This window comes from Meriones unguiculatus, chromosome 7 (genome assembly GCF_030254825.1).
Source record: "Meriones unguiculatus strain TT.TT164.6M chromosome 7, Bangor_MerUng_6.1, whole genome shotgun sequence".
Lineage (NCBI taxonomy): Eukaryota > Metazoa > Chordata > Mammalia > Rodentia > Muridae > Meriones > Meriones unguiculatus.
Genome location: NC_083355.1, coordinates 88,923,564 through 88,936,223, shown reverse-complemented (window position 1 = coordinate 88,936,223; position 12,660 = coordinate 88,923,564). Strand labels below are relative to the sequence as shown.

At 44.2% G+C, this 12,660-nt stretch overlaps 1 long non-coding RNA gene across 1 annotated transcript; it reads right to left on the bottom strand.

Annotated features, from left to right (window-relative positions):
* Window positions 1–1,483: 1,483 nt before the first annotated feature.
* On the bottom strand, window positions 1,484–10,659 carry LOC132655271 (uncharacterized). The gene is made up of 3 exons (XR_009593024.1): window positions 10,568–10,659; window positions 6,104–6,145; window positions 1,484–5,453 (listed from the first exon to the last, which is right to left on the bottom strand). It is a non-coding gene; the product is annotated as an uncharacterized LOC132655271 (long non-coding RNA).
* Between the last annotated feature and the right edge of the window lie 2,001 nt (window positions 10,660–12,660).

The window sequence follows — 12,660 nt, the reverse complement described above, 5'->3', positions numbered from 1 at the left end:
ATCCCTGTTACCTGCCCAGAAGTCTGGAAGTGGACAGGCTTTCTAACCTGGTGACTTTTGTGCTATCTTTGTGGTTAGAGACCATTTCTGGCATGGGATCTTCCCCCAGACCCTTATTATAAATTGTTTTTTCTCAGCCAATCTGCAGAACCTATCTCTACGGACTTTACAAAGACTTCCAATGTTGTTACACCTGAGCTTCATCTTGCTTTGTTCCTCAAGGGGATCTGTGTGTGCTTTACTGTGCATGTAGGACTGAGTTAATTATCACTGGAAGAGTTTTTCACCAAATTGTCCTGTGCTAAAATATGCCTGAGAGTCAAACCTCAGAAGTTGGACCCAGCACAGCTACTGAGTCATGGTGAACTGAACTGTCATTTTGCCTCTTGCAGCTCATCTCTCTGAAGTGCATTAAGGTGACAGATCCCCATCACTGACACTCAGTGTGGGCCGGAAAAGATAGGAAAATATTTTCTTTAAATAAAAGAGGAGGATAGGAAGTTATCTTGGACTCTCTTCAGAAGGACCATAAGGATCCTCTGGGTACATCTTGGCAGGGGTCAGTCAGGCCGAGGGGTCAGGTGGCTTCCAAAGCTGCCCTGAGGCTGCCCCAAGCACCCCCACCTGCACTCATGGCCTTTGCCCATACTATACACTGGGCTAAAGAATGTTGATCCAATAAGGGACAGTAAGCCTTTAAACTATTAATGGGGCAAACCCTAGCCCCAGAATCAAGGGGGAAATAAATCTCAGCATGCATTGATCAGTGCCTCCTTCATGGGGAAATGAGACAGATCCAACTTCTATTACAGGAACAATTGCAACTTGGACATTAATCAGTTAATCCTTGGAATTCCCCTATTTTTATAATTAAATAATTATGTTCAATAATTTTGTAAATGAAAAGGCAAAAAATAAATTTCAACTGTTATATGATCTCAGGGACATAGATGTTACTATGAAAACAATGGGGGCCCTCCAGTCAGGGCTCCCCACTCCCACTATGCCTCCTCAAGGACATTTCATTATTATATTTGATTTAAAAGATGGAATTTTCTCTTTTCCTTTACATCATGATGAAAAGTTTTACATTCTCTGTTTCTGCTTTAAACAGTCAACAGCCAATGACCCAGTATCAGTGGAAAGTTTTGCCACAAGAGATAAAAATATAGCCTCACTATATGTCAATATTACTGTACACAAAGCACTTAAGCTGGTGCTGATTAAATTTCCGGGGGTATTAGTCATTCATTTTATGGATGACATTCTCCTCTCATGTTACCCTAATCGATACTTAAGTGAATGCCCAACTTTCATGGTAAATAAACTGAAACACAAATTTTTAAACATAACTCCAGATAAAATTAAAAAAGCATTCACCATATATTTATTATTAAAATATATTATTATGCAACAACAAATTTGCCATCACCCTCACAGCTTAAATCTTCCCAAACAATGTACCCTCAAATACATAGGAAAAAAATTGGGTCCATGTCAATTGGGTATGTTCTTATATGCCTCGTACTACCAAAGATTTAGCTGCTGCTAAAACAGTAGGTCATAGGATGAATCGGCTACTTCCTTATCAGTTACTTATCCTGCCTTTGTTCTCATCACCCACTGGAATTATAAATCAACAAGGTATTATAGAAATGTATGCATGTCATAGCTTTCCACAACAATCTGTAACTCGGTATTTACAAGAAACTATAGAATTAATAATGATGGGAAGGGATGTCTTAAACCACTTACCGGTAAGGAGCCACCAAAATCATTGTGCCGTTAAATAAACACAGGTTGGTTTGTTTGTTTTTAATAACTGCCAAACTGTATTTTGTCAACTCTCCCCCCCTTTTAAACAATTTATTCATTATCTATCCCGATTTCCCTCAGCTCTTCCCAGTCCCATCCTCCATCCCTCTTCCTCTTTATCCCCTTCCCCTAGTCCACTGAAAGGGGGAGTTCTCCTCTGCCATCTGCCCATAGCTTATCAAGTCTGATCAGGACTGCCTGGATCCTCTTCCTCTGTGACCTGGCAAGGCTACATCACCAGAGGCAAGTGATCAAAGAGCAGGCAATTGAGTTCATGACAGAGGCAGCCCCTGCTCCCCTTCCTCGGGAACCCACAGGGAGACTGAGCTGCCAATTGGCTACATCTAAGCAGGAAGTCTAGGTCCTCTCCATGCATGGTCCTTGGTTGGTGCATCAGTCTCTGCAGGATCCTCTGGGCTCATGATTTTTTAGCTTTGTTGATCTCCTTGTGGGGGCAAGTTTGATTATTTGTTCCACAATGATCATAATTGGCAGGTAGCATTAGCACATTACTTGGGATCTATAAATAGTCATTATTCTAAAGCTCCCCTTTTAAGAATATTTGAAGATAGTCCATGGGCATTACTTAAAATTACATCTAAAAATCCTATAGAGATAACTTTTAATGTGTTTACAGATGGCCCTTCAAAGGGAAAGGAGCTTATGTTTTATATATAAATTCCATATCCTTCACACACACACAAAAAGCTTGTATCCACCCCTGGTTGAACAGCTCAACAGTCTAAACTCGCTGTAACCGATCAGCTTTTAGCAGGCTTTCCATTTGTGCTCAAACTGCTTCTCTTTTGGAAACTGCAAGAGTTAGCCAGGCAGTGGTGGTGCATGCCTTAAATCCCAGCACTCGGGAGGCAGAGGCAGACAGAGGCAGACAGATCTCTGAGTTTGAGGCCAGCCTGGACTATGGAGTGAGTACCAGGACAGCCAGGGCTACATAGAGAAACCCTTTCTGGAAAATCCAAAATTAAGAAGAAGAAGACAAAGAAGAAGAAGAGGAGGAGGAGGAGGAGGAGGAAAAGAAAGACTTAAACCCAATCCAACTATTAAAGCTATTTCACAATTGTTTCTGTCCCTTCAGACATCTATATAACAATAATCTCAATATTTTTTCATTACTTATTTTCATGCTCCTTCTCATCCGTTCACACCCACTAATGCTCAAGCCAATGCATTGGCCTTTTTTTCACATATAACATTCTTATTTCAGTCCCCTTGGGAAATCTCATGAACTTCTTTATCAAAATACAAAGATCACTGCAAGTTTAATTCTTTCTACCTCATGAACAAGCTCAACAAATCATTGGAGCCTGCCCTTTCTGTTCTTTTACCCCACTGCCACCTGCTGGTGGAATGAATCTTTGAGCGTTAAAATCTAATGTCACTTGGCAAACAGCTGTTACTCATATTCTGAATTTTGATGTTTAAAATATGCTCATGCAACAGTTGATACTTTTTAAAAATATGACTGTTGCTTCTGGTCACATAGTGATGCCATTATCATTTATTACACACCTTTCCCTTTCCAGGGAAAACCTTCCAACTAAAAACTGAGAATGGTCCTGCTTATACCAGCAAACGCTTTAAGAAATTTTACAATTACAAAATATTAATCGCATGACTGGAGTCCCTTACAACCCACAGGGTTAAAGCTATTGTGGAAAGACACCATGAAATACTTAAACAACAAGTTTTAAAAATGAGAAGGGGGAATATGCACCCACCCAAATCCCCACATGCTGGGCTATATTTAGCCATGCTTACTTTAGGTTTGGGGGTTTTTTTTGTTTGTTTGTTTGTTTTGTTTTGTTTCACTTTAAAGGATTCTATGCTTTCTCTGTTGCCCCAAATAATTTTTCCCTAAAGGAGACACAGTACGTGTTAAATGAAAGCTCTAGAGACTAATCAGTGGAAAGGATCCGTGTTCTTCTACCATCAGGGGAGGTTTACACTTGTGTCTTATCAGAAGATGAACAAAGCCCCAGATGTTTTCAGTTCCCATACATCTGAGCAGGTCAGCATCCTGGAGAACACTGGGCAAATGAAGCATCTGAAGGAAGACAACAAACACGCCAAGAGGAGATATCCCAAGAGAAAGAATAAGCTAACGACTTGGGGAGGCATCAAGACTTTAACGCATCAAGATGACATCTTGGAGAGACAACAAGGACCCAATGCTACTGACCCCAAAATGATGTTACATTTATTGACTATATCATATGTTAACTCTCAGCTTGTCACTGCAGGATCCAAATACTTTACTTCTTGGCCTGTGTTTCTTTAATGTGTCAGATTTCTCTCATATTATCAATGATCAAATTGATGATCTGCATAAATAGATAAACACAGTCTCTCAAGTGACCTTTGAGTGGCCATCATCATTGAGATGCCTTTCCTCTTTCCTTCAGCAAACAGATGGCCTCTTTGGGGATATTGTTTCTAGCAGGCAGGGGCAGACATGATTCAGATCCTGGAAACCTCTGCTTCTTGCTTCCCTTCCTCTCTGGACCTCTGCTCCATCCTCCTCCTGCTGCTCTCATCTGGCAATCTTTGGTTTTCTTCTCACCCAGAGTGAGACTGGATTCCCTTCATCCTGTTCCAAACCCAGAACAAAGGTGTCCAGGAGCTCACCTGATTCCATCCCATTCTCTCAGTTGCATGCGCTTAGTTAACCAAATGGTCAAAATGGTCGGGTACCATGGGGAGGTGCCTCTCCTCCCTTGTGGATTCAGCTGTAGGAGTTGTTTTTGTTAAAAGATTTGTGCAGACAGCTCAGCCAGTGTTTCCCACAGAAGCCGTGTAAAGAGGTCATATCTGCTTACATTTGTAGAGAGCCTCACAAACAGCGCACACCCTTCATTTCATTCTTAGAGTAACACTGAGAAGTGAGAAAAACAGGTATTCACTTGTGTGAGAGTGATTGGGTTCTGCTATATTGCCCAGGCTGGCCTTAGCGTCTTGTGGCTTGAGCCTGGGAGTTTGCACTGTGTTCAGCTTGTAGAGTTCTTCCTTCTAGGTCAACCTTATTCCACTCCTTAGGTTCTTCTTCTTAAATCTCTCCCTTCTCTCCTTGACTTGAATTTTGAGAAAAGAAATCACATCTCACTAACCTTTGCCTCTGGGCCCCTCTGCTACAGTCTACAGTCTACCGGCTACTTCAATGCCCAGTCAATGTTGGGCATTGATTAAGCTGAGTTTCTGCTTTCCAGGTGTATCAAGTGAGGTCTAGAGTTTTAAGTGTTCATTTCAGCACAAACAGCCAAAGAGACAAGATCCAGTGGTTACATAGTGGACTCCACAAGGTTCCAAGCTAAGGAGACGTCCCACAAGGTCCCTGACATCTCAGTAGGACTGGGTGTGTTTGCAGGAAGCAGGGAAATTCTAACTGGATGGTGTGAGGGGACTGGGAGATGCAAGCCTGCTGGCGAAGGTGCTGTGGCCACATCTGGAGTCTGGTCTCAGGGCGCCAGCAAAAAGTCTCTGTGAAGTCACAGTCTCTCAGGCTTCTTTTCCTTGGTAGCTGGCGGCATCTGCTCCATTGCTCAGGCCTGGTTTTTCAGAGACAGGCAAGACTTTGAGTTGTGATCTGGTAGAGTTCTTAATGCAGGTCTGGATGGAGCCACCTGCGGGAAAGAGATTTCCCTGGCTATAGGGACACAAGTCAGGGCGGCATCTTCTGGAGTGCTTTGCCCTGCACTGAAAGGAGTCCTCCCGTCCTCTCTCTGTCTCCCTGTCTCTGTCTCTCTCTCTCTCTCTTTGTCTCTCTCTCTCTCTCTTTGTCTCTCTCTCTCTCTCTCTCTCTCTCTCTCTCTTCTCTTTCAGATGTTGAGTCCCCATCTCAGATCCTACTAAGGTTAGAATGTATTTACACATGAAGTTTCAAGTGTCATATCACAAACAGAGAGAAGTCGAGGCAGGGGAGATGCCAGCAGGATGGGGGAGAGGGGAGAGTGAGGATGAAGGCTTCAACACCATGAAGACTCCCCTGGCTAGACTGGTGGAGGGTCCCTCATCACCAGTAATTCTACGCCCATACAGACCATAGGCTCCCAGAGCTCTGAGAAACAGGACCAGTGTTTTCAGAACAAATGGAAGGAGCCAGGGTGGGTGATGCTGAGGGATCATCAGGATAACGGCTGTTGTACTATATTCTACTTTCTCTCTCACCTCCTGCACCCCCTCACCCTCAATTGTCTGCTGTCACGGCCTCAGGAACAGGTACAGCAGAGTGAGAGAGGAAATGTGGTGAAGACTGAAGAAAAACGGAACATACCCAGGCTCAGGTGAATCCCAGGAGCTACTCCAATTCCTCACCCTGTGTGGAAAGGGAGGGAGGGAGCGATGAGAAGAGTCACCGTAGAAATAGCTGGAGTGACAGGAGGCAAGTGTGTGCAGTGCAGGTTATTAATAGGGGCGAGAACATATATTTACAACCAGTGACCTCGATGAAGGGCAGAACAGTCACCTAGATGTATCAGAGATCCACACAAGAAGACACCCGCAAGCTTGCAAAGTGAGCTTTCTCAACCCATTAGGCTAAGGGGTGTAGGCAGCAGAAGCAGGAGCCTTGGTGGTTGCTTGCTCAGGCTGAGGAAGAAGAGGAGGAGGAAGAGGGGAGGTGCTAGTCTCTCATAAGCTTAGCCTCTGTGGTATTCTATTGTCCCTCCTACCTCTAGCCTCACGGAGGAGGAAACTGTTCCCTTTACTTGTTTCATCCTGGGGTGTAAATGTTTTTATTTCCTCAGGTGAGGGGATGAGATGAGAGCCATACCCAAGCCTTACAAGTACATGGCTGTGCTAAGCCCAAAGCATTTCTATCTAACTATCCCTAAGCCTGGGCTTATGCCTGGAAGTTTCTAGCCTTTTGTACAATCTAATTTGAAAGCCCTGACCTTAAAGGCTTTAGCTTTCAGCCTCTACCTGCTAACTTAGGCCTAGGATGTTTTCAGCCTCTGAGACTACTGCTGAATAAACTCACTCTTTCTAGTTCTTTCTGAACTCTGGCTGGCGGGTTCAACTCGGTTTTTCTAGCTCAAAACTCCTCTCCAAGCCGACTGATTCAATCTATCTTCTCTCTGCTTCTCACTGAATTGCTCTGCTTGGGAAAACTGCCTCTGAACTCCATGAACTGAAACTGTATGAACCTGACTGTACTCAAATGAACTGTAGCCAACTGTCCTGTACTCCCAAACTATTCTGTACTGTCTCCATGAACTGTCCTGTTTACTCTGTGCTGCTCTTAAATAGCTTCACTTTCCTGTCTATTCTCCTGAGAGTTAGGTGTATCCTATCTCTGACTCATTCTGTCAAGTCTTTCTTTGGTTCGTCTCTTTGTCTGCCCTTCAATTAGACATCATTGTTTGGGATTAAAGTTGTGTACTAAATTCTAGCTAGAGGGATTAAAGGTGTGTTTCCCAGCCAGAGGAATTAAAATTGTGTACTAAGGGCATGTCTGTATTCTGGCCCTGTTGGCTCACTTAGACCTAAGTCTTTGGATGTGATCCCTTGCCATAGTAGCCATGTTCTTCTACACTGGGGCTTGGAATCTTTGGATCTCTAAACACAAAGGCAATGAAACGCAAACTCTGGTGTGCCTCCCAAGAGTAGCTAGAGAGTGTGAGGGGCAGGCAAGATCACTAGTCAGGAGCATGAGGCCCAGACAAATTCCACAGGTCCCAGCTTGTCCCTATACTGGTAGAATTTTAGGTGCTGAGGACCCTAAGGCAGGAATGGAGGGCTGGGCCTGGGGTGTATGGTCTTGTAGGCTTGGGGGGCAGGGAAGAGAAGGTGGGTTGTAGGAGGGGTAAGGCTGATAGGTGTAATGTCACAGTTGGCAGCTAGGCTGGCTAGGTTTGTATTAAAAGGCTGAAGAGCAGCCTAGTTCCTCACATCCATGTGGAGTCCTGAAATAGGGGCCTCCACAGTAGATGGTGATTTTTACACAGAGCTCAGCTGTGGCAGGTTGAGCTTCTTGTGCCTAAACCTTAGGACTTTGATCAGAATTGCTGAGTCCCTATTCTGGTTGCAGAGCATGCCACTCCTTTGGCTTAATTGCTCTGTGTCACGGTTTTAATCAGGGTTAATAAAAATACTTGCTGCATACATTTTTAGTGACTAGAAAAAGTATGGTACCAGCCTGACACATTGACTGGGTGTCCCCCAGAAAGTTATTTTTGCTGTTATTCTCCTCCAACTCCAGAATTTTTTTTTTCCTACCAAGAGAAAGCCAATAGGTAACAGGAGACATATGATAAAGCTTGGCTTAAGACAAAAGAATACTCACCAAGGGCATGCATTTGTAACCTGTTTCTGCTGCTATAACCAAACACTCCAAGCTAAGCAAATTTATAAAGAACAAAGGTTAAGTCAGCCCAAGCTTCTGAAGACTGAGAAGCTCATGGTGAGTGAGCTACATCTGGTGACTTTTCTGGCTTGTAGGGACTGTGCAGAGTCCCAAGTCGGGCAGGGCGTCAGAAGGGGAAGGACAGCAAGCGTGTCACAGAAGAGCTGGCTGTGACAGCAAAGCCACTCCCCTGGCAGCCCATTAGTGTCTGAGTGGATTAACCCACCCCTCATCTCCAAACGTGACTCTGGGGAGTAAATTTCCAACATGTGAGTTGGTGGCGGGGGTGGGGAAAGCTTGAGTCAGAGGCAGGCACCCGTGGCTGCACGTGTGCTTCTAGACCGCATAGCAAACCCTAGAAGAAGCAGGCGAACCCCAGCAACCTGGCTCCAAAGCCCATGCGTGGTTGGTATCTGTGATGGCATTTTTCTGACTGAAGATACTAGAATTCTGGTTGTCGTTAGATTCGTGGTAGTTGACAGGAGAGTGGTTTTGTGTTTTAACTAACTGAGAGTTATGCACGCCTGGTCCTCAGGAAGCCCAAAGTCACTGTGCCATCCTGGGGAATACAGTGAGAGAGAAGATCACACAATTTGGAAGTAACTGAGCCTAACCTGGGCAACAACAAAATGCAAGCACAGAAGGAACACGGGCCTTCGGATCTTTACATCTCCATCCTTAGTAAAACATGAGCCACGGGGCTCTATCCAGATGTCCAGATGATAGACAAACGTCCCGAGAGGCTAGCCACTGTTAGAAGACTCACATAGAAACGGTTTGAGTGAGAATGGTCCCCATAGGCTCATATATTTGAATACTTGGTCTCTAGTTGGTGGAACTGTTTGGGAAGGATCAGGAGGAGGTCTGTCACTGGGGATGAGCTTTGAGGTTTAAGAGCTTTCTCCCTTTGCTGCATGCTTGTGGGTGTAAGCTCTCAGCTACTGTTCCAGTGCCATGCCTGCCAGCTGCCATACTCCCCTCATGATGGTATAAACGTTAACCCTCCAAAGCTTTAAGCACCACATAAAAGCTTTCTTTGATAAATTGCCTTGGTCATGGTGTCTAATCAGAGCAATGGGCAAGTAACAAAGACACATGTCATCCAGGAGAGGCAGAGACATTCATAATCACGTCGTTGGGTAGACGTTTGGAAAACCACACGTTAACATGCAAAGTATGTTATCATTTGAGCCTGAAAATCTTCTTATCATTCTTGTGTCCATGGTAGTTTTATGAAGCCAGAGTCTTTCCTGATTGCAATGTTACGATTCAACAGTCCTTGGCTGAACTCCAGACCTCTATAATCAACTGCCTATCTGACATGCTCAGTTCCTGTATTAAAAGGTCACTTTGTCAAGAGGCCTTTTATGGCCACTCTGAAAGGTAATGTTTTATGTTCTCCATGCCCACATTTGTTCCTCTCTAACATTTACGTGTCTCCCTTTGGGACCTTGTGTGTCTCCTTTTGGAATATGAGCTTTATGAGTTGTGTGTGTGTGTATTTTGTTCACTATTCTTGAAACCACGTGCTTTTGTATACACTGTACTCATGTGGATAAATATTTGGTAAGTAAATGAATGGGCACAATTAAAAGATGGGAGACCCGGGCCCAGCAGGTACAGGCAGTCAGTACTAAGCCGGACAACCTAAGTTCGATCCCTGAAAGCCACACAGTGGAGAAAGCTGACTCCTGCAGGATGTCCCCTGACCTCCACATGTGAGTGCAGAAGCTCATAAATAATACATGGAGACAAAACAAAACGGAGAAACCTCAAATTAGCTGGTGACACGTTAGCAAGTCACCTAAACTGCCCGTATTTTTGTTGTGGTTGTTGTTGAGATAGGGTTTCTCTGTGTAGCCTTGGTTGTCCTAGACTCACTTTGTAGACCAGACTGGCCACAAACTCACATAGAGCCACTTGCCTTTGCCTTCTAGAGAACTGGGATTACAGGTGTGCGCCGATGCACCTGGCCACTGCCTGTATTTTGGTTTCTTTGCATGAAAATTTGCATATTTAGCTCTAAAGCTCTCTTCAGGCATATCCTGAGTTGAGCTGAAAACCTGGGGGTGGTTGCCAGAAAGGTGCAAGTGCCAGCAGTGTTTACTGCCTGTCTAGAACTTGATTTTTTTAAAGAATTTATTATTATTTATACAGTACTCTGTACTGCATGTGTGCCTGCACACCAGAAGCGGGCACCAGATCTCACTAGAGATGGTTCTGAGCCACCCTGTGGTTGCTGGGAATTGAACTCAGGACCTTTGGAAGAGCAGCCAGGGCTCTTAACCTCCGATTTCTAACGAACCGAAAGGGTGCCATCTAGTGACTTCTAAAGTTGGTAGAAGAACTTTAACTGGAAAACTTGAATCCAAAAAACCCAGAGACGTGCCATACCTCTCAGCGCCACACGGCGGCGCAGTCATTCATTATTGTGGCTATGTCGTGGTGATGCTGTGCCAGGTTCATTACGAAACAGCTGAGGCCACCCTGAAATACGAACAGGGACAACTGTGAGACTTGCTGATTAATCAGATTACATCGGTCTGTTAAACAGCAAGTTAAAAAAAAATCTTTAAATTGATGTTGCCTCAGATAAGGCTTATAAGCATAAATCTCATAACCAAAGAGGGCTTTGATGCTTAAACTAACCCTCACCCTCCAGCCCCCCCCCCCCCCAAACCAACATGATTTAAAATCAAGGCAGAAAAAAGCTGAAAATTCAAAGGAAGGTCTTTCAGAAGAGGGCATCGGATCCCCTGGAGCTAGCGTTACAGGCAGCTGTGAGCTCATGAGTTGCCTGGTGTGGGTTCTGGGGAGCCAGCTCTGGTTTTTGTCGACAGTAGAGCAGCACACACTCCGAACCGCTGAGATCTCTCTTCAGCCCCCATCTCTTTTTAAATTTTAATTGACAAAAAAGTTCAGATACTCAGGATGAACAACATATCTTGCGATTTATAGAATATAGAGACAGGGTACATCAAATTAGTAAATGTAATTTCTGCCGCACACGCGTGGTGCCGCCGCTGAGGACACACCATACCCACCAATTTCCAAGTATAAAATGTATTTGTTGTTAATTACTGTTCAGCTTGCTTTACGGTAGATCGCTTGCTCCTTTCCCTCAGAAATCTTGTGGGCTCTGAGCAGCATCTCCCTGATCCTCCAGCTGCTGTTTTACTGTTTCAGGAACCGAACTGTTTCAGGGTCTGCGTGTAATCCAGATCATGTAGGTGTGCGTGTTTCGGAGTCTAACATACTTTTTCTACTTAGAGAATCTGTACATTTTAATGTAGACACTACTAGATAAGGCAGGATGAGGAAAACAACTGCTTCTAAGCCCCTTATCTGGATGAAGGAAACTGCAGTTCACGTTCTGATACGTTCCTTTCAATAATATCGATGAACATTATTTCCCACAAAATTACAAGTATGTTTCCTCTGGGTTTATTGAATTTAAGATTCTGGAATGCAACCTTGTTTTCACTTTGTGCGATTATTTCTTCAGGCATTTTATCTTCTTTACAATTACGTACAGGGAGGAATTCTTCACTGGACTGTCTCTCGATTTGGTTGGACCTTTTTGACTGAAGAGCTTATATGAAGTTTTGAGTTTCATTTCACAGAGAGCTGTCCCGGGGGCTGGCTCTGTCGAGAGTCTGGATGAAGCTGCGAATCTGTGTGACACCCACTCCTTGATGAAAGGCTCTCATCATTGGTAAGAAGCAGCTCTCCCAGGAAGGGACAAGCGAGGCAGCTCTTGTAATCTGTTTCTTTTCTGAACCAAGGTCTTCAAGGGAGAGAGCAGAGAAGAAAGGAGGGGAGATTGGTTACCACATTGAGGATCCAAGCAGCATTAATTCTCAGCACAGAAGAGCGAACACACTATCAATTACAATGAGATCTATAAGCGCTGTCCAGAGACCTCTTGGGAGTCCAATGACCCTTTTACAGGGGTCACCTAAGACCATCGGAACACACAGATATTTAATAACGGTTCATAACAGTAGTAAAATTACAGTTATGGAGTAGCAACAAAAAAGATAATTTCATGGTTGGGGGGTCACCACAACATGAAGAACTGTAGTAACGGGTCAAGGATCAGAATGTTAGGGAGATCGAGAACCACAGATCTACAGAAACCCCATGTTATACACCTGCCTTTTGTTAATAATGAAAAAACTGGGGAAGCGGCTCCCTGGATGCATTCCTCTTCAGCTAGGAGTCTGAGCCAGTGTCTGTGAGGCGCTTAACTTCTGTCCCATCACCCTGCTGTACACTCTCCCAAAACATCTGCCTCAAGCCACACTTGATATAAAGCAGAGTTTCTGAATTCAGAGCTGGGAGCTCCTTCCCTAAGGTGAAGACTAAGGGATGTATCATGGACTGTGTTAGAACTGCTCAGTGTCTGCTTGAGGGATTTAAGCATCAAAGTACTCATTTAAAGTTGAGGGAGGGGGCTACAAATCAGGACATACAATAAATAAATT